The sequence below is a fragment of the Amblyomma maculatum genome, chromosome 1 (assembly GCF_055883805.1).
Source record: "Amblyomma maculatum isolate TAMU_Amacu chromosome 1, ASM5588380v1, whole genome shotgun sequence".
NCBI classification, from domain to species: domain Eukaryota; kingdom Metazoa; phylum Arthropoda; class Arachnida; order Ixodida; family Ixodidae; genus Amblyomma; species Amblyomma maculatum.
Window position 1 is genome coordinate 217,571,734 of NC_139344.1, and position 22,433 is coordinate 217,594,166.

The 22,433-nt window shown below is 46.6% G+C and overlaps 1 long non-coding RNA gene across 1 annotated transcript; it reads right to left on the reverse strand.

Annotated features, from left to right (window-relative positions):
- Window positions 1-217: 217 nt before the first annotated feature.
- On the reverse strand, window positions 218-21,954 carry LOC146205624 (uncharacterized). The gene is made up of 3 exons (XR_014703208.1): window positions 21,296-21,954; window positions 20,975-21,158; window positions 218-393 (listed from the first exon to the last, which is right to left on the reverse strand). It is a non-coding gene; the product is annotated as an uncharacterized LOC146205624 (long non-coding RNA).
- Window positions 21,955-22,433: the final 479 nt, after the last annotated feature.

Sequence of the window (22,433 nt, forward strand, 5' to 3'; positions counted from 1 at the left end):
CCATTACAGTTAATATATAGCGGCACCCGATAACTCCTTATATACCACTTTGTTTTCTCAATGTATACGGGGAGGAAACAAAGCGGGCTACGAATGCTGCCCGCCACTTTAAACTGTGGAATACGCGTGCAAGCGTGTCTGTTTGTGTGGGCACTTCTGTGTGCCGGGGAAGAAGCAAAACGAATTAAATTCAAACCACCCTGGTTTTTCGAGGATGTTGATCTTGCGCTACCAACCTGCTTTATTCCACACAGAGATGCTCAAACTAGTACTTATTCCCGTATACTCGGGTACACTGACGTTTAATACAGCAGTGTTAATTGTCCTGTTCATGCGAAAAATCCGGCAGCCCCTGTTGGGTGTCGATAGGGTCATGACGTCACATGCGGGTGTCTAGAATGAGAAGAGATAAAGCATGATTAGAAGGCCTCAACACGACCGAAACATCATTAGCACTTGTAAATATGCAAAATAACTGAATTACTCTGAAAGAAAAACATTGAAGTAAACCAGACGGGAGTTGAACCCACGACCATATAGGCTTCAGAGGCACACGCGTATTCTCAGGGTCATGCAGGCATTTTATTTTCTTTACTGCCAACTTCAACACCGTATTTTGCGCACGCATGCTCAAATACGGCCTGAGAAAAACGGGTCCTTATATGTAAGTCGTGTGGTCTCTCGCATAATAGGGTAGTTTTTTACTACATGCTCATGAATACGCGTGTGATTACAGAGGCACTAATTAAGGGAGTAGCGATCAAGCGAGTATGAATGAAAGTGCATGTCGTTGAATGTAAGCTAACCGCTGAATGCGATTGCGATGAAAGTTGAGAAGAGATTTGTAGCGACTATATTCTGTGATTACGGTTAGGCACTATGTGATTGTGAAAAAAGGAAACAGAGTCCGGGCCTGCGTGCACAAACAAAAAAAAAAAAAAAACGGCTGACAGTACCCCCTAATACCCTTGAAGGCGGGCTTAAGTGTCCCTAGTTTCCTATATATTTTTTTGTTTACCCCAGGGTTCTCAGTGTATGCTCGTTACTGTGTATTTGCTTATTATTCATTCGCAATATCACACATGGGACACCCCTCAGAGATGGATATAAAAACCTGATTCTAAGCTATTTCTTCAGAGGTGAGTGTAGGAGATGCATGCTATGCTGTATTGCAGAGTTTAAGTATTGGTCTTTGCAAAGCGGTCAAGTTGTGTATTGTCACTGTGGTCTGTTTACATGCTCATCGCAAGAGTTGCTTTAATATTTTCAAGAATGTTACAATAATGCTGCATACGCGCTAAAGTTATGCTGATTAAATATTTATAGGAACGTGGTTCTACGTTCATTTTAATTATTAATGGAGTGTTAAAAAAAAGGACATGAAGACCAATGAAATAACGTTCGTCCGAAACAAAACAAAAAATATGACAACAATGTTTCGGTCCTACATGGGAAGAAGTTTCTAGCCTTTGTTTTCACCAAGTTGATCTGAGAGAAAACTTTCTCCACTTTTGCACCCGAGTGCGGCAAATAGAAAGGCTTAAAAACAAACTCGCTCAATGTAGGGAACATTGGGCTCCCGTCCCTTTGCCTGGAGTCTCTCACTCATTTCCGAAAGCGTTGAACGCTCACATCTGCCGGTATATCAATTTCTATGTTGAGGAGCATACTCCGTGCTACATCAATTTGATTCATGCCCATTCTTGCTGACAGAGAATGGAATAGGGAGACAAGTGGGGCACTTGATGAAATCCGCTTCTCTATAACCCCTTGCCGGTCGATTGCCGCCCATTTCTTCACCTGTACGTTATCTATAAAGAGAATGGGAATCAAAATTGTTGAAGCATATATCATACTCAAGTACGTGACTTACATAAAAAAAAATCAACATGCATTTAGAAAGGGATCATTCACAACAAAGCAGCTGGTGGAAACCTTCCATGACTTAGCATCTGTGATCGAAAAATGCAGGCAAACGCATACGTTGTTCCTTGACCTTTCAAAAGCTTTCGACCGTGTGTCCCGCCCCAAATTGATTTTCAAAGTTCAAAACATTCTCGATACTAACCTAATCACCAACTGGATAGCAGCTTATCTTTCGAACCGCCGACAGTTCGTCCATTTCGAAGGCTACGATTCAGATAACGTTAAAGTAGTGTCAGGAGTCTCGCAATTAAGGCACAGTACTAGCCCCAATACTGTTTCTAATCTACGTAAATGATATCACCAACGATAGAGACAAAGAGCGTATGTTTGCCGACGATTGCATAATCTATAAACAAATTAACACGCAACAAGATCAACTTTAGTTAAATAATGCCGTGGATGAAATAGCAGCTTGGTGCGACGATGGGCAAATGGTACTAAATTTAAATAAATCAGTAGCCATGACAGCATCAAAAAAGCAAAGGCCATTGACTTTCACTTATAAATATAAAGACACGACATTACAGGCTGTTAGCTAGTACAGATACCTAGGAATAATCATTTCCTCGGATTTAAGATGGGACAAGCACATATCATGTGTAACAAAAAGGCAATTACCGCCCTTTGTTCACTAAGACGTTCCATTATATTCGTTATAATTTTCATACACATCCCTTGTACGGTATACTGAATACAACATAATATGCTGGTTCCCTCACACAAAACATTTGATTTCTAAACTGAAAGGAGTGCAGAGCCAGGCTATAAGATTTGTTTTTAATAAGTATCGCCGCCTCGATTCCCCATCTGAACTTCTAAAACAAGCTGGAATTCTGACTATTAGTTTTCGCGCGAAGAACACCCGCCTAAAATTTCTTAATACTCTTTTGTCCGGAGCACTAAAGATCGACCCTAATTAGTACTTGTATTATTCGACAACGCGAAATTCTAGGACAAAACACTCAGAACACATAACAGAATATCGAACGCACAACGATATTTTAAGTTCTTTTTTCCTCGAGCAATTCGAGATTGGAATTCATTGCCAGATAATAATGTTAATAGCGCATGCGTGTTATTTATAGCCTTGTCTGAAAACATAGCACTCTTTTCGTTTTGTCATTGTTTTTTTGCTCTGAATTTCTTTTGCGTTGTTTGCTTGTGATAGGTCTATTGCAGCTGCTTTTATCCTTGTTGATTCATGTATACTGCGCATCCCTTATGTGGTTCTGTTTTTCTTCGCCCAATCATGCAACGGCCTCTTTGAGGCCAGCAGTATGTACTAAACAAGAAAAAAAAATGTGTGGGACTTTGGACCACTAAAGTGCGATAAGGTGAAAGCCTTTGTTTGAAACCTCGCTGATTCCTGGTTTTACTGTGTCTACTTCTGTAGGCTGTGTGGTGCCGCGTGATGCCACCCAACATGACGGCCACCATAGGTCAAGGTCGGCCACCCTGGGCCTACGCCCCTTTGGGGACGTATTACGGAGGCTCCGACAGAGTCGACATCGCCTTTCCACTGAGGTATATTGCAATACCATATGGTAGTCTTCAACAGTCTCGGGAAAGAACAGCAGTTTACAATAACTAGCAATGCGCTGGAAGTGGTAGACTAATATGTCTACTTAGAATAGGTAGTAACCACAGATCCGAACCATAAAAGGAGAAACTAGGAGAGTAAGATTGGGATGGAGAGCATTTGGCAACTACTCGCCGATTATGATTAGCAGCTTACCGGTATCGCTCACGAGGGAAGCATTAACAGTTGCATCTTATCTGTACTCACCTATAGTGCTGAAACGTCGAGGATTGTTAAAGGGCCTTAGTTCTAGCTCATATAAGTTCTGGGTCAAGTTAAGTAAGTTAGGTTCTGGTCTCTATATTGTTTCGACTTTATATAAATGACATTGCGAAGGACATGCACCCTCTCGCCGAAGCTCGATTATTTGCCGATGACATTGTATTATTTTGTCGCGTAAACAAGCGTGCAAGACCAGAACCTTTTGAATGACTCTTTGAAAGTTGTGTATGAATGGTGTGTTAGGCGGGACATGAAAATCAATTATGAAAAGTCAATGTCTATGACCCTGTCAAACAAGAAAACTACGTTGTTGTTTCCGTACATAATCAATAACATTAAAATTAAACGTTTCAGTAAATAGAAATATTTAGCCGTTATGATTTCCCATGATTTGAGCTGGAATGATCACGTACAAAACATCTGTGGAGCAGCTCAAAGAAAACTCGGATTGTTGCAGCGAGAACTACAGAGATGCACAACCGGATGTGAAATTGAAAGCATATAAATCTATAGTAAGGTCAAGTCTTGAATACGGCAGTATAATTTGGGACAAAAACCAGAAATATCTCAAACAGTGACCTTATACACAAACTTGAACGTTTTCAGAGATTAGCGGTGAGGTTTGTATTTTCCTGTTACCGAAGAACAAAGTCCATAATAAAACTTTTTCACTAGCTCAGCTATCAACTTTGGCAACGCACAGAAAAGTCTCTATGTTCAAGCTCTTTTATCACATTTACCGCAATAGTGTCAACCTGGATTCCGGCTTGTATACTACCAGCTACTTGGAAGACTGTCCTCCCGTACTAACCACCCCTTTACAGGTTTGCCTTATGTGATTAGAGTTGACGTTTATAAATTTTCGTTTCTGCCTAAAACAGTTGTTGAATGGAATAACCTTGACAGATGTGCATTTGATCAAGCTTGTTCTTTAGCAGCCATCAAAAAAGTGTCGGAACTGTGTGGCACTGATGAATGAGCTCTTCCCACCCTGTAACAGCCCGGTAGTGCTAACAGTATTTGGGAATAAATAAAGGTGTAACGTTAATAGATAGGAAGCGTGTAGAGTGGGTCAGATAAACCACTCGAGTCAATCACATTCTAGTAGAAACTAAGAAGAAGAAATGAGCATGGACTGGGCATGAAGTTCGAAGAAAGGATAACCGATGCTCGTTAAGGGTTACAAATGAGATTCCAAAGGAAGAAAAGCGTAGCAGAGGTCGGCAGAAAGTTAGGTGGACGAATGAGCTTAAGAACTTCGCAAGGGTCAAGTGGTTGCAGCTAGCACATGACCGGGTTAATTGGAGGAATATTGGAGAGCCCTTCTGCCTGTGACGGGTATATAGTCTGGCTGATGATGATTTTTCATTATGAGGTAAGAACAGGGGCGGATTTCCAGGGTTAAAAGAGTGCAAATGCACCAGACCCACCGGTCTTAAAGGGCCCTCCGGTCCTCCAAGGGTTGAAAAAATTGGCGGATTTCCTCACCTGGTTAAAAAAAAAAAAAGAAAAAAAGAGAGAGTTACATCATTTTTCTTGATTTTCCTTGTGCATTGCATTATCTAACGTTTCAGAAAAGCTGCTCTTCGCATCGTATCCTCAATCCCAAAAGAATCCTCAGTTCGGCAGTGGAGATACAAATCTTTGCACTCGTTCGAAAACCCGTAAACCGCAAGTGTTCAGATGCAAGCTAGTGTTTATTCATGTGCTAAGAGCGCAAATAAGAAAGGCGACAGGCATGTAAGAGGAGCAAGGGAATAGAATGAATTGATGACCGTTGCACCACGGCTCTTCGCGCCAACTGCGCAGGCACAACACGCCAGACGGATCTCGACGTGTGGGCCGCGCTGCAATTCGACGCCTCAATTCTTAGGGCGTGCGACCTCAGCGAGGCGCCGGGAAGTCGGCATGCCGATCATGGAGAAAGGTGCCGAAGCAAAATTTAAAAAAGGAAATGCGAGCCAGCGTTTGTTTGCTGGTACATGGGTCTTCACGAAAGCCAAGAGGAGGCAGCAACCGAATGCAGTTCAACAGACTCTCAGAAGAAAAAAGAAAAACATAAAGGAACACAGCCATCGACCGCCGAGTTGAACATGAAACTTCTGCAACCGGGCCAGGCCGGATGCGTCGCACGAAAACACCTCTGCCCTTCCCGGCTTTGTTCGCGTTCAGCGCGTCGAGCATGCGCAGGCTTGCATTGGCGGGCGCAGGAACTCTAGCCAGCGAGTATCGTATCTCTGTTCCAGTGTCTTCTTTTTTCAAGTCTGTATTATGTCATCGCAGTAAAGCGGCATGTTAGATGATATATGAGGCAACACTTGAAGAAACAAGAATTGAATGCAAAAGCAAGGAATCTCTAGAACGGGAATCGGTAGAGACACACAACGAAATTAGAAAGAGCGGGATTGAAGGCCTTCTCCAGTGGCGTCACTAGGGTCGCGGTCACCCGTACCCGGTGCGGAGCCGCAGGCGCACCCCCTCCACCCCCCCCCCCCCCCCCTCCCCATCCTAACGTTTTAAGCACTGAATCACAACATCATGTCTGCCTCCTCTTTCCTCATGGTTTGCTTTGAAGTTTGCTCTGCACCCAACCATGCAATGGAGTAAAATGGCATGTTTTTTTTTTTTTTCTTTTTAACACTTCGCCGCAGCGATCGTGCCCCACGACTGATAATTCAGCAGAACATCGCACCAAATGCACATATTCTCAAAAAAAAAAAAAAAAGCAGAAAAAACAGCACGTGTAAGTTGCGAGGAAATTCACTGAGCAAGCGGTTGAGAAAGGTGATTGCCCAGTAGGAGAGACCATAAGAACTAAGGGGACAAAGGTGCAAGTTGACTTGCGCATAATGTTACACGCGCACTGATGCCATAGCAACCGAAAATATTAAGCGTGAACCGGCCTTTTGGAGCTGGAGACGGTGGGAATCTCCAGGCTCTTTTTTTTTTTTTTTTTTTTCTCATTTTAGCATTGATTTTGCCTTTTTCAGAGGAAAAAGGCAAGAGCAGCATAATGCACTGCGTGAGCAGCCTTGGGTACATGCACTCTCAATTCTCCTTTTAAAGCCCCTGGCCTTGCTAAAGGCGCCCTCCTTCTCCTTATTATTTTTATTTCTGGTCAGCGCATAATGATCAGACTTGCCATTGTGAGCAACAGGTGTTCCTTGACTTTCGCCGTTTTGAAAGTGTGAGGCGGATGTGGGACTGGGCTGAGAAGCAAGAAAGGCACAGGAGATAAATGAGCAAAATAAAAGACTGCCGAAGAGATACTGCCAGTTGCCCTCGCTTGGGAAAGGAGAGTGAACTGCATACATACACAAAAAGGGGCGATGTGGCGGCATGCCTGACGACGGGTGTCGTCATGCTCTCGCCTAGGGGTTTCCAATGCTGCTATTTTCTGGGTACACGCACGTACACAGGACCGGCCAAACATTAGAATGGCGTGGAGTCTCTAGCATAAGCTAAGGCATGTGTTTTCAAGCACTCCTCACAACAGAATAATTCGTTCTACGAGAAGATCACATTTGCAAATCAGTGTCTCAGCGGCATCAATACGCGCCTTTCCGCACCTTTACACGATAATTCATTTCGCCCTCCACCTTTCCTTCTACTTTCACTGCCCAGCTGCACCCCTCTCAGCGCGGCACCCGGTGTGGACCGCACCCCCCTCTCGACGCCACTGCTTCTCATCAGTCAGGATCTAGAGGATATGAGTTATTCGAATTCAGTTAGAGATTATATGTACCCCGCCCCTCTTCCTTTATTGTTCTTAGTGGCCTCGCGCTCTCTTTTCTGTCGTTTTGGGACCGACGCTCAGTGCAAGTACACGTTTTCCTTTCGTCTGTCTGCCTTTTATTAACGCGAAAGCGTTACTTCGCTATGTTCACAGATTTCTGTCCGCACACCGCGTACGCAGACCGTGTCCGCAGACCGCGCCCGCAAAATAATGTCCGCAGCAGTTGCGGGTAATTGATAAGTGGTAGAGGCTAATGAGTGGTGTCAATCGATAGAGACTGACGTAATATTGCTGCAAAAAAATAAGTAGGCCAATAAGTTAATTAGGTAATTAATTAGAATAACTGATTCACAGGAAAAGAAAGGCGCAGCGTCTGCCACACTTGTTCTGTGAACACCTGAACACCTGAAGGGAAGGGAGGAAGGTGGGAGTCAAAGCGGAAAGAGAGAAACGGGTGCCGTAGTGGATATGACGTCAAGAATGTGACGTCACGCAACCAGAAATAGAGCAAAAAAAAGGGCATAAGAAAGGATTGGCGCGCAATTTGAAAGTACCAAAGACTAAAAGGGGTAAACAAGAAGTGAAATAAGCTACTAGAAGCAACCAGAAGCAACCAACAGCAGCATCCGTGCTTTCGTGTCACGTCACACCAGTGTAAATCCTGCAGTGCCCTTTAATTATATTATATTATATATGTATATATATACGGTTCTGGCAGTCTTGAAGCCATAGGTAGCGTAAAAGGGTTCTAGCACAGCGTTCGCCCTCGCTCTTGATCACGTTCTACGTGACGCTGGCGGTAACAAAGGACGTTCCACGTCCGCCGCTATGGCTGAGGGTGGCGCTGGTGAACACTCTCAAGGTTCGTATACTGACAACATAAATACCCAAGCAAGTAGCAGGGGGGACAGCGGCCGATGTAGCTCAGTTGGAAGAGCACCGGACGCGATATTCGGAGGTCGTGGGTTCGGTTCCCACCATCGGCACGTTGTTTTTTCTTCTACTTTGTGTTTAATTATCTTCCCCTAAACAGATTACATTACTAATTTCTGTGCTTATCCAAGTAAACATTAAAAAAAAAAAGTACCATCCCCAACGCTTTCCTTGGCCTCGCCGACTGTTGGCTTCTTTCCTTCATATATATATATATATATATATATATATATATATATATATATATATATATATATATATATATATACCAAGATCCTCCTTGGCGCTTGTCTGGTGCGTATTATTGCGGGCTTCAGCATCGGGTATCGGGTATCGGGCGGAGAGGCCATGTGGCCAAAAGTGTTCTATTTTGAAGTCATGCATCTATTCCGTCTCACTTCCTCCTGTCTCTGAAGAATAAAGTATTCAGTTGGTAGTACCGCATAGCCTATGTTGCCTCGCTCTTAGATTTTCCGGTCCCACTCAGTATGCACCAATTTTACCATTGACGTAGTCTTGCCGTCGTGCGCAACCAAGTTGAAACTTTTATGTTCTGAACTCTGAAGCCACGTCATCATGTTCGGAAGCCACGTCACCTGGTGAACTTAAAGGTAAGATATTCAAAATTTATATTTTTATGATTATGGGGAAAACAGGGAGTGCTTTCAATATATTTGATATGGAGTAACTGACATAGGCAGTTTAAGGTATACATTCCATGTACAGTTTGTGCAATTTATTTGTGTTGTGGTGCCGCTGTTTGTTATTTTGCAAAGATTGAGGCACATTCCATTTCTTTTTATGCTTCTAGACGTTTACATAATTATAATAATGAGCAATGTCTGAATGCGTGCCGTTGCTTCCGTCTTCATCAAATAGTTTGATGCCGACGTGATTACTCAATACGATATTGTCTAGCTATCATATCAATTTGCGGCGTTTTGGCACTTCGATCTTTTCTGATCTACTTTTTTCCATCCTTGGAGTGAGCGTTGCCGCAATTAACTTAAATAAGGATGTTGGCAGGTGCACCCTAATGATCTCTGTGTTCTGTAATTTGTGCTGGTGCGGCGGTGTCGTCGTATAAGGTGAACTTCCGACATACCGGAGACAGGTCCACAACATATATGTCAAGGTAACAATCCGTAAACGAAAAACGGCAGATGCTTGGACAATGCAACGGCTACTCCTCCCGCAATGATGAGTCAATCGCCGATAACTGATTTCTTCGACAGTTTGTCGGTTACGTAATCAATTCCCTTAATATAGGTAACTCATCAATTTATATTCAGATTATTGATAGGTGTTGTACTTAACGTAAACTTATGATATAGTAATATACTTCGTATCAACTACTTACGACTTTGTAAACTTGTTTACAGGCTGTGGGGCTCTGTACCATGCCTCGGAAAGGATCTTTCTGGTGTTCAAAAGCACCATTTGGCAACAGTGAAGAGAAAGTGCATAAGCGAGACTTTATAGAAAATGCCTAAGCTTTCTAGCTATTTTGCCAGCGAGAAGAGCCCGAGCTGTGAGTCCGTGCTGCTGACCAGTGACCAAGCAGACGGTGCTGCTAGCGAGACTCTGTGTTGGAGCAGGCACAAGCGACGCACTCTCGTCCACCTCAACTGCCTCAGGCTCGTTCGAGCAACCAAATTTACCCCACACTACGACGAAACCTGCTTCTCCAGAAACGCGCAGTCCGACTGAGACAGACAGGACATCCCTTTGTGAGAGTCTTTGCATGTCCGCGGATCCTGCTGACTAGTTTCCTCTGCATGCAGACAGTGACACTAATAACGTTTGGGTGGAACAAACCCAAGATATGTGTGAATATGCCAGAAACATGAAAGGTGATTACTCTAGCTCGAAGAGGTATTTTCAGCCAACTAAAGCGGCACCGAAGGGTTACCACCGCCAATTCAAACAGGAAATGTTTTATGCTAATCGCACCAATCGCGATGTCGCCCTACTCGAATGGATACTTTATAGTCCCTCCAAGGGATCGGGATCCATACACTGTTTTCCTTGTACCCTGATGTCAGCAGGAAAGGACCAGTTTTCGGAGCCAGATGGCTTCAGTAGCTGGAACAAGGCGTATGCGAAGCTGAAGGCACATGAAGAAAGTGAGCGTCACAGAAAGTGCGTGCTTGACATGTGCAAGCGGAGCTCGATTGGAACATCCATCAGGCGATCCTTTGAATAGCACTGTATGGAACGGGCAACGTGTTGCAAAAATGTCCTTCAGCGCGTAGTTGCTGTTGTGATATTTCTGGCAGAACGAGGGCTCTCTCTCTCAGGGGATCCAACGATTTAATCGGATCTCCTCGAAACTGAAATTTCCTTGGATATCTTGAACTGATCGCCGAGTTTGATCCTTTCCTTGCTGCCCATATAAAGAACTTTGGGAACGTTGGACGAGACAAAACATCCTACCTCTCCTCAACCATTGTGGAAGAGGTTGTAGAAGCTCTTGGAACTGAAGTCCGGAAGAAAATCGCCTTCGAGATTGCCAGTGCCAAGTACTTCTCTCTTTCGGTTGATTCCACACCTGATGTAGGTCATAAGGACCAGCTTACAGTGGTCATCCGCTACGTGGCCAACGATGGCCCGGAAGAACATTTTCTTTGGTTTTTACCCCTTACCAGTCGCCCAGGAGAGCATCTCGCGAAGTCAACACTTCCTAAAAAATCTTGGAGTTAACTTTCAAGATTGTCGCGGCCAGTCGTATGACAACGCAAGCAACATGGCTGGCAAGTACTGCGACATGCACGCGCAATTGAAAAAAAAAATCAATCCGCAAGCCAATTTTTTACCTCGCGCTGCTCACTCGCTCAATCTGGTAGGGGCGCATGCTTTACATTCTTGTGTACAAACCGTCACAAGTTGAAACAAAACAACGCAGCGGTAATCCCCAAGCAAGTTTCAGATACGCGGTTGTCAGCTCGAGCGGATGCAATGAGGGCTCTTATGGTCGGTTCCAAAGAAATTAAAGTTGCTCTGAATAAACTATCAGATGATCAGGATGAGCGAACAGAAACAAAGCACGAGGCAGAGTCCTTGCTTAAGACAATGAACACATTGCAAACTGCGATCATGGCCCAGGTTTGGGACAGTTTTGCAACGCTTCAACGCCACCAACAAGGTACTTCAGAGTTCACTGGCACTAAACGCCGCCGTAAGCATGATGAAATCGTTGTGAGATTTTGTATCCAACTTAAGAAAGAGCTTCGTCGAAATTGAAAATCTTGCGAATGAAGCGTCGGACAATGCATCGTACAAAGTAAGCAGCCGAACAAAGAGAAAATACGCAGAAAGATACGACAGCGCTGTATGTACAAGCACGCCAGATACCCAAGATCCCTCAGCTAAGTTCCGCTGTGAAATCTTGTTCGTCATGATTGACAACCTTCTGCAAACCCTCACAACTCGCTTGAGTGCTTATACTGAAGTCTGCTCGCAGTTTGCTGTTATTACTGATTGGGACAGGTTTTGTCCAGAAGAGCGGCGGCTTCAGGCAATAGATCTCGTGAAAAGGTATCCTTCTGATCTGGCTGGCACATTACCCCATGAACTTGAGCAGTTAATTTCGTTTGCGAGAAACGAAGGCTGTTCTTGCCGCGGCCGGAGGAAGCGAGCAACAACCGCGCGCGCGCGCGCGTAAACACGCACTAGAATGCAGCGTGGAAGAGAGGACAACGTAAGTTTCAATGCAACGCGGAGTAGGCGACGCGGCCGCGTTGCGCAGAAGGTTTTGCCGGTGTCTCCATGGAGGGCGCTGACGCACAGTAAAGTCCCTTGGCTTTAACGCACAGAGCGAACCAGCGCCCCCTGGCCCAGGTTGTCTACCCTATAGCGCCGCTCGTTGCCAGCGACGGCACACGTAACCTGAGGAGTTATGCCGCGAAACTGTGTATCCTTATTTAGTAGCGGCGCCGACGGCCATGCAGCACTGCGACCTGCGCAACACTGCGCGCTAGGAAGCCTGCATGTTGAGCCGCGGGCGGTGGCGCAATATGTAGGTTCCCTACTGCGCTTCCTACCCCCACCCCCTTTTACCCTTAATTTTATTACCCACCCAACTCCAAGTAGTCTCCCCGCAAAAAAAAAAAAAAAAAAAGAATCCAGCTTTTTGTCACTAAATTTTCACCGCTGATAAGGCCGTCCCTTACTTCACAAGGAGAACTAGACGTGAACCATATGCTAAGTAAAATTTCCCTAGACTAAAACGCAGTCCTTTTTCCCCTAAACAATGTCTGCATTCTCTAAATCTAGGGGAAAATTCTTAATGTTGCCAGCGGTGGCGCAACGTGAAAAAGTGGCCATATGTAAAGAAAGAAGTGAAGAAAACTTTGCAAGCAATAAAGAGAGGAAAAACGGCAGGCGAGGATCAGGTAATAACAAATTTCAGAAAGGCAGAATGAAAATTGTCTCAGAAAAACTTGAAATCCTCTGTAAGCAATTCCTCATAGCCTAAGGCATACCTGTATCTTGGAACAATGCTAATAGCATCTTAATACATAAGAAAAGCGACCTCAAGAAATTGAAAAATTACAAAACGATCATGTTATTGTCTGTTTACACGGTATTTACTGGGCTTAATCGCTAATCGAATTACATCAAGTTAAGATTCCATTCAACCAAATGATGAGGCTGGCTTTCGGTAAAGCTATCGTTTTGTAGACTTTACCCACCCCATCATTCAGATGATATAGGAGTTTGCATGATGCAACCGCTCTCTGTGTGTCTTCTTCAAAAATTACACGAAAGCATTTAACTCAATCGACAGCTCTGCACTCATGCAAGCATTGCGTAACAACGGAGCAGAAGAGAGGTTTGTAAAGGTTGAGGAAATCACCTATGCTGTCGTAGTCCTTCAACAGGAAAGGAATAACATAGAAATCAGGAATGCTTTCAGGTAAGAAGACACGATCTCTCCGGTATTATAGTAGTATAGTAATGAGCTTTATCAGGGTGCAAAATTAAGCGCCAAGGAAGTTGGTGGTTTGATGGACGAGGGTCATGTTAATGTTTCAGTGACGAGCACTCGAGCTAGGCACGCCAAAATACAGGTGAAGGGCCACGTTGATGGGGGGTCAGCCTACATGGACAGAGAGTTAGGATATGGAGTAAAGGAGCGTGAGGAGATATTCGTTTGCATTTTAAGTGCAACATCTATTGGATTCAGCGACAAAAAGGGGAGAATACAGCACCGGAAGACGTGGGAGATCATCCGAAGGTGCCGCTAATAGCGCTTCAAGTCGCGCTTTTATGCAGGTTGTTCCATATAACTTGAACCAACGCCTTATAAAATGAAAGGCACCTTGGGCGTGAATGGAACTGGGCGCATAATATCGGCACTAGCCAGGCACATGGCCAGGCTCGACCAGCAGCGGCGCGCTCTTAGCGGCCTGCCCACAGGCGGTGTTTCCTGTCTGCCGCCGCCGCGGAGTCGTGGTGTTGTGAGCCTTCCCGTCCTACGGAGCCTACATGTTGCACCACGGCGCAACATGCCAGTCGCAGGTATATCAGTTGCAGGTTGTCCGTTGCAGTTTCAGGTAGGTTCTGCCAATTGCAGGTATATGGGCCTCCGCTGTCCGCTTCATGTCGCATAACAGCGCAGAGGAGTTTTGATGGCCGAGCTTCGTGGAAGCGATGGAGTGTCCAAGACTGGGAAAAAAACGAAAACAGCTTTTTTATTCTGCTTTAAAAATAGGAAGGAACACTCGACCAGCAGCAGCATTTGAGCTGTCAAGCGACGAAAGCCGGAGGCCCAGACACCTATAACTACTACCGGAGCAAATCCCTGTCGCTTTCCTATGGCCAGTAATACTGCAGCCGACCTTCTCCATCCATTGCACGTTTTGGAGCAGCACAATAGCGGCGCGCAAATGCCCTGTTACGTGGCTTTTTTTTTCTATTTTTCATTTTTGCGGGCTTAATTTCGAACGCGAAAAAAAGAACCCCATGGATTATATCGTGTAGAGAATTTTTTAAAGATTTCTAAAGGTGCTCTGCAACTTTGCGAACCACACTTGGGGTCAGCAGCCAATACTTAAAAAGGTAATACTTCTTTACTATTAACGAACTGAAACGAATCAGCCCAACAACAAGTTTTCTAAAATTTAGAGCGCTAGCTCTTATGTATTAGTTGGTTGTTTCTTGTCTTGTCGTCGGTGTCTACAGCGCACCTGCCTTAGTTGGCAGATGACAAAGCGGAAAGAGTGAAATCCCCCGGTCGCTTTTAGTGCAGCTGAGGGACAGTGAATGTCTGAGAGGGTGGGAGGGGACGGGTGGCCTAGTGGCTTGGCAAGTTACGGCCAGAGAACCTGGAGCGTGGCTACCTTATACCGGTTTCCATTGGGCGAACAGGAGCGCTTTTAGCTGCACTAAAAGTGCTCACGCGAGTTTCAGCGCCTACCAGTGGTCGAACAGGAGCAGTAGTGTTGTGTGCTATTGTCAGAGGAGGCGCGCTTTTGGCCTCCCGAGAGCAGCCGAGAGCAGTCCTCGGTGTTCCGTCGCCAGGGGCGGAGTAACGGGAGAACGGAGGAAGTCACGTGACCTTTTTGACGTCGCGACGGGATACGGGCAACGCGAGCGCGGGAAACGTTCGATCACCTGACGCCTGACGTCATGCGCTCCCCTCGCTACGCTGCTCTCCGGGCAGCGTGAACGCGAGGCGGGAAAAGTTTGATCACATGATGCCTGACGCCACGCGCTCTACCTTGCTACGCTCCTCTCCGAGCAGCGTGAATGTTCCATTGGGGAGACGAGAACGCGCGTCTCCAGTACTCTTGTGCGCTCCTCTGGCTGCTCGTTGCTCTTGCTCCTGTTCGCTCAATGGAAACCGGTATTAGAAAGAGAAGGTTACGCCGAGGGCCCAAACAATACGTCATTACTGCCATCGTAAAGTTTGTACCCACTAAATCATGCTGAATAGTACCCGCCGCAGTGGTTCAATATGGTTTCGGCGCTCAACTGCCGAACCTATAGGACGCGGGTCTGATCCCGGCATTGGAGGGCCGCTTTTCTATGGAGGCGAAAAGCAAGGCACGCGTGCACTGTGCATGTTAAAGAACCCAAGATAGCCGGGATTTCCAGACCTTCCACTACAGCGTTCCTCACAACGCCGAAAGCCGGTGTCGCTTTCGGCCGTTAACCAATCATGAGTCAACCGGGCCTACCAATCAATCGTGGAGAGCATCGAACTCGCCCAGCTTTATTTTACGTTATAAGAGCATGGAAGGTGGCATGGACGGAGGCGGTTATGGCAAGGGTGGAGGAATGCGGAGGACACGCCTTTACCAGTATGCCTAAACAGAAGGAAAGGTTAACTGTCACTGCTGTAACGACCTATCGAAAGACTTTCACTTCAGAGTATGTTAATGCAGCCGTGGGCTAGTCCGGAATCACCTCCGGCTGTCTGACTTTAGGAGAAAAAAAAAACAGAACATGTCTTTAAAACATTCTTTCCTGTTAAGCTATAGCTAACGTTAAAACATACGCGTTAAGTACTTGTAGCCGCCCTGTGATTTTTTTTTTTTTGTTCGGGAAACGTGTGAGCAGCAATAAAATGGGAATGTTTTTGGTCAGTGGGCTGCCCGCTAGCTTATCGTCCCGGTCCTTCCGTGTGCTTCTTGGGTGCAACCCCCCGCAAATTTGCGAGACCTGCGTGCGGTGTCAGGGAGGCGTTTCGAAGCGTTTGGCGGAGAGCGCGTATGTCACCCTATCACGACAGGCCCGCCACGTGCTCGGTGTGAGCGGGAATACATGTACGCTGTCCCTGTAATAAATTCATAAATAGTTCGTTGCTTGTTGAGCCTGGCGACACTGCACTCTAAATGAAGGCAGATTAGAGGCATTCTGACACCGATTCCGCGCATGATGTTCGCTTATACAATGTGGGCCACTTATAACGAACTTGGCGGTCATAAGGATGAAGGATTCCACCGCTATGTCCGAAATTCGTAATTAGTAGACGTCCTATTGTAGCCAAAAAATGCAATGTTAGATAAAAAAAGGCGTTTATTTTTTTAAAAGGTCGTTTTTGATGACCTTGTTCAAAGCTGACACTATCAATTCGCGTTCTAAGCTATCCGGCATGGTCATATGCTACTTGTTTTACGAACGCGATAATAGCGATAGCAGTTGAGGCGCCTGGTTGTAACTCGCGTCCACCTCTTCCATTCTGGACAAGAAAGCAGTGGCGAAGCTACAAAATAGCATGTGGGCACAGGATACACAACATATGTATGCTGTCTGCTCGCCGCCTCCAGGCGGCAGCTAGCGCAGAAGGCGGAGTGGAGATTCCACTGAGCAGGTGACGCGACGGACCGGGTGTGCTAGCAAAGTATATCTCCCAACTTAAATTGGCCGACGGCCGACCCTCGGTAAGCTACTGGGCAGAGCTCGGCAGCCAGTGTTCTCGGCCAGCCAATGCAGTCCCAAAGGTGGGCCCTGGTTGCCCACGAGGTTCGCCAAGTACTTTAAACCAGCCAAATATCGGCAAATGGGAGAGAATTGGCACCCAATGCTCGGGAGTCAAAGTGGTTGGCTGACCACAGTTGGCGGGAGTGGTTGGCTGACCACGGTGTTGGCCAAGTGCAGTGGCGTCGCGAGGGGGGTGTGGTCCGCACCGGGTGCAGAGCTCGGGGCGGGGGGGGGGGGGGTGCAGCTGGGCATGAGAGGGAGGAAGGGGCGGGGGGTCGAAATGAATTGTTGTGTAAATACGCGAAAAGGCGCGCATTGGTGCCGCTGAGACACTGACTGGCAAGTGTGATATCTTCTCGTAGAACAAATTATTCTGTTGTGAGGAGTGCTTGAAAACACATGCCTTATGGCGCATTCGGTTGTGGGGACGAAAGGAGCACGCCGAGCGAGGGTGTGCCCACGGGAACGCTCTCTGCGTGTCGAGAGCAGCGCGCCACGACAATGTGACCGCACTTCTCTCCCCAGAATTCTCCGCCTGCCCGCAGCGGCGCGGCAGTTGCAACCCGAGGAGAGGCCAACGCTCCGTGAAGAACCGCTTATTTTGTATGCCTTTGTTCTGACAGCGCGGCGATCTGCCTCCTTTGGTCCTTTCAACGCCAGCAGCCACTCTCAAACATGCATACAGCCCCTGAGCAATGCTTTCGGCTTGCCGAGCGCCTACGCATTGCAGCCGCTATTTTGAGCGTCGAAGACTTAAGAGAAAAAAAAAGAAAATGAGGCGGATATGACGCTTAATGCCATGTGACTTCATCTACACTCGCTTTAGTCGAGAGAGCAGCCGGGAGTGTAATCGGCTGCTTTGAGCGGAGGAAAGGCCCCCCTCATCTACCATTGGAAGCCGGTGATTCTACTCCTGCTCTCCCACTGGAGGGCGTCCGCTTGTCTGAGAGCACTTTCGAAGTGCTCTCGAGTGCACCTGCTCTTCTACTCGAATTCGCCATTAGTGTACGTGCGTGTACCCTGGAAGCACCAGCATTAGTCCGATACTCATCAAAAACATCTGCGCGGGAGCGTGTTAGACGACAACCGTCGGCGGCCGCGCCGCCGCATCGCCACTTTTTGTGTATGTGCAGTTCGCTCTCCTATCTCAAGTAAGGACCACTAGCAGTATCTCTCCGGCAGTCTTTTGTCTTTTTCATTTATCTCCTGTGCCTTAATCGTTCCTCGGTCCCGTCACACATCTGCCTCACAATTTCAAAACGTTGAAACGAAATCACTGCGTGCTGACTAGAAAAATAGTAATAATGAGAAGGAGAACCATTTTAGTAAGGTCAGGTGCTTTAAAAGGAGAATTGAGAGTGAATGTACCCAAGGATGCTCACGTAGTGCATTATGCGGTTCTTACTTTTTTCTCTGAAAAAAGGCAAAGCCGATGTTAAAATGAGGAACGCAACTGAAAGCGTTAAAAAAATGAGTCCGGAGACGTCCACCTTCTCCCAGCTACAAAAGGCCGTTTCGCGCTTGATATTTTCTGTTGGTGTGGCATCAGTGCGTGTAGTCTCGATGCGAAAGAGAACTTGCACCTTGCACTCTTTGCGTGAATGTCCGCTTTTAAAATATCTGTGATATCTTTGTTATAAATTACATAAAGGAAACTGGCCTTAAATGTTCAAACTTTTTATATATCGGTCGCCTCTTGATTGTTCAACGAATGCATTCGAGGAATACGTGTACGCATCTCAAATTTCATATTTGCGGCAGATATAATTATTTGCTTCTTGACACCTTCGCAAGTGTCGTGTTTTCTCGCACGTCCATCAAAGGCAAAGGTCCTGACTGACGGCTTGTCTGTTTCATGAGTTTAGTTATTTGCTGAGTGTTCCAGTTGCCCTTCGGGTACAGATTTGGTTATAGTTTGTAATTACTATTCATATTCCTGCGCGGTAGCATAGCCTGACATTGTTTGTGTTCGCCATTTCTTTACTCTGAGTCATTATTACCGGCATAAGTGCAGGTGTTTATGGCAAGTTAGGTACCTATTTCTTACTCTAAATTCGTGTAACCAGCGAAAGAAGCACAGGACGGACAGAGGACGGCGCTTCTATACCGGTTCTCACGCTTTCTTCCCTGATTCTTTTTGATAGTGTCTAAATATGTATGGGAAATAGCACTGCTACTCCATTATAGTCATTGTAGCATTTACTACTTCACGTCCTTGTTATATTTGTGCCCATACGGCTACGGTGATTGCGCACGCTTAATGTTTACGCATTGCGTAGTCATGAGGCACCTTTGTTCTTATGGTATCATACTGGGCAATCACCTGTCTTAAGCCGCTTGCATAGTGAATTTCCTCGCAAATTACACGTGATAATGTTTCTGCCTTTTTCAGAAATACGTGCTTGATGTGATCTTTTGCTGAATTATTAGTCTTGGGGCACGATCACTAGTGTTAGTAAGAGAAAAAATGCCACTTTAGTCGTACTGAATGGTTGGGTGCAGAGCGCACTTCTTGACTTCAAAGCAAACAGGACAGAGGACGCAAGGAAGGAGGGGGGGAGGGCGCCTCCGCACCGGGTGGGGGTAACCCTAGCGACACCACTGGCCAAATGCATGCATGTCCATTTTTTTTTTTTTTGCGAATGCATTTCTATAATGTTCGCACAAAGGCTACACAGCGAAGTTTTTAAATAAAGGTCATCAGCAACATGAACATGCCTTCTTTTATTCTTCAATTTTGCCATCGCACGTATGAATTTCTGAAATAACTTATCTCGGCTTGCGAGGGTCACTGGCTCTGAAACGAGCTTCTCATGTGGGAATATATCTGTTCGCTGAAATTTGTTGTTAGGTGTGTGTGTGTGTGTGTGTGTGTGTGTGTGTGTGTGTGTGTGTGTGTGTGTGTGTGTGTGTGTGTGTGTGTGTGTGTGTGTGTGTGTGTGTGTGTGTGTGTGTGTGTGTGTGTGTGTGTGTGTGTGTGTGTGTGTGTGTGTGTGTGTGTGTGTGTGTGTGTGTGTGTGTGTGTGTGTGTGTGTGTGTGTGTGTGTGTGTGTCTGTGTCTGTGTCTGTGTCTGTGTGTGTGTGTGTGTGTGTGTGTGTGTGTGTGTGTGTGTGTGTGTGTGTGTGTGTGTGTGTGTGTGTGTGTGTGTGTGTGTGTGTGTGTGTGTGTGTGCGCGTGCGTGCGTGCGTGCGTGCGTGCGTGCGTGCGTGCGTGCGTGCGTGCGTCCGCGAGTAGCCAGGTGGTGCCTTGTTTCGTACTGTTTCTTTAGTGCATTGTTTCCTGTATGATTGACTTCATGGACCTGCTCGTCATGAAAATGCTTGGGAAAATTATGTTCACTGCCAGACATCTGCTCTTTGCAAACTTTTGTCTTAAAAAGTCACTATTTTTGCAGCTTTAGAGAATATTCTGAGGGTCAGCTTTTTTTCTCGAACGTGCTGATTTTATTGGGAACGTTATGGAGCGACATTTAAAACTAATCAGGCGTTGTGCCATAGTCTTAATCCATATTTTGCCGGTTGCTCCACCCTCGCTCGTAATAAGCGAGCGTCGGGTAAAGTTGGGGCCGTTAAAAATGACCTCGACTTCAACATTGACGAGCGATACCGGCTGAACGCTTTTACGGAAGTAGGCTTCAATTAGCATCTAGTTTTTTTGGTGGAGGCAAAGGGAGAAATTCGAACGATAGCTCCATGATTATACTATTTTGCAAATGCAATCTAATTCCTGCTTACATAATCGATGCACTCTTGGCTATTAAACAACCGCCCCAAAGTGATGTTGCAATCGTTAGGGCGCTCAACTGCTGTGTCCAAGGATGCGGGATCGAATCCATGCCGCGGCGGCTGTTTTTCGATGGGGGCGAAAAGTAAGGCGCCCATGTGCTGTTCGATGTCAGTACACGTTAAGGAACGCTAAGTGGTCGGAATTTCTGGAGCCCTCCCTTACGGCGTCTCTCGTAGTCTTGAGTTGCTTTGGGACGTTAAACCCGATACACCAAACCAAACTGTCAAACAACCCGCAGTTCTTGCTTTGAATCTAGCCGGCTGCTAGCGATTTCACCTTTTTCAATAGCACATATATCGACATCATGTAAACCATGCACAATAAAGCAAGCATGAACCGCAATGGTGCTCCAAAAACTTACCAATGGATGCCTCATACAAGGTTATCTTGCTACGCTATTCGTTGTGGGCGGAACAAATACAGCGACGAGGTAGGTTTCAAGCAAGTAAACTTCACTGCAAATGAATTTTCCTTAAGTCCAGGCAATGTTCAAGTCCGCGGAGATGCAGCGCGGTTCGTAACATGCAGTCAGTATACGCAGACATCTGCAAGAGAGTGTGAGTATTCCAAGTCAACAATGGCTGTCGGGCATGCCTGCAACCTAATTGTCACTCCAGAATAGAAAGGTTCGAAGAAGAAACAAGAAAGACATAAGGGCCGAACAGAAAAATACGCGACTCACCGTTCCGGAGTGGATCATCGGGACAGCTCGTCACCATCAAAAGGCGCAACTCCCGGCAGACAGTCTCGCCATGAGGCGGGAAGAAGTTCGGGGACAAAGAGCCGGCCACCGAGGTAAGCCTTTTCATAAACAGCGCCCAGAAACCTGCTGTCTGGGACCACCAAAAGCGGGCCTCCGGCTGTTTTGATTAGTCGCCAGCGAAGCCGCTCTTGTTCGTGTTTTCGCGCGCTCGCGCGCGAGCAACGCGTGCGCCCCGCTTTTCTCCCCTCTCCGTGGCGGCGGCGCAGTTTCAGTGTAGGAGCGTTTCCGCGAGCTCGGTTTGTTTATATTCTCGCCAGAGCGCTGGGTAGCGATGTAAACACAACAAAGGGAACGAAGAGGAGGCCTTGTGCCCCGCCATACGTGCGGGAATGGCTCGCATAAAGACAACATCGTTTAAAACAGGGGAAAGTTTTGTTTGCTAATATTTACACAGAAGGTGCCCCAAGCGCCGCAGTCCGCCTCGCTCGCGCCTTTAACTCCGGCTTATGTTCGCTGAATAGGGAGGCTTGTCTCGACCGCTTCGGTGGCTCTCCGCAGAAACGTTCGCAACCCAGTCGGCCCAGTGCGAATCGCGCCACCGAGAGACCTCGGCGTGTTTATGCTCGTCAGTTATCCGGCCGCCGCCCCTGTTGCGCACGCTTCTTCCTGCTCGCCGATTCAGCACCCCCTTGTTACCCTCGCCCCAGCGAACACGAGCCCGGCCGAGACTGCGCGCTATACGTCGTTTGTGCGGAAGCGTTATAGCAGAGGCCACTACGTTGGTAAAGCGACAGATTAAACAACTCGCTCGTCAACGAGACGAGGCCGGGCGCGTGTTGGTGGCGAAGAAGAAAGAAAGGAATTGAAAGCACGTGCCGGCCGCGGACAGCTCGTCCAAACATGGGTAATCGCGTTTCGGGGAACTCGTTTCGATGCTCAGGTCATAAAATCAGTCGCAGCCAATGCAGTGTTTTGTGGTGCCGGGCTGAAGAGTGCGCGGCGTTTTCGCGTGGTCTGTCCTTTCTGCAGGACGCGCCCGGGCCTGTGCGTACGCACGTGCACAACGTTTTTTTTCTCTTTATTGATAATTGAATTCGATTTTTTATTCTATGCCGCG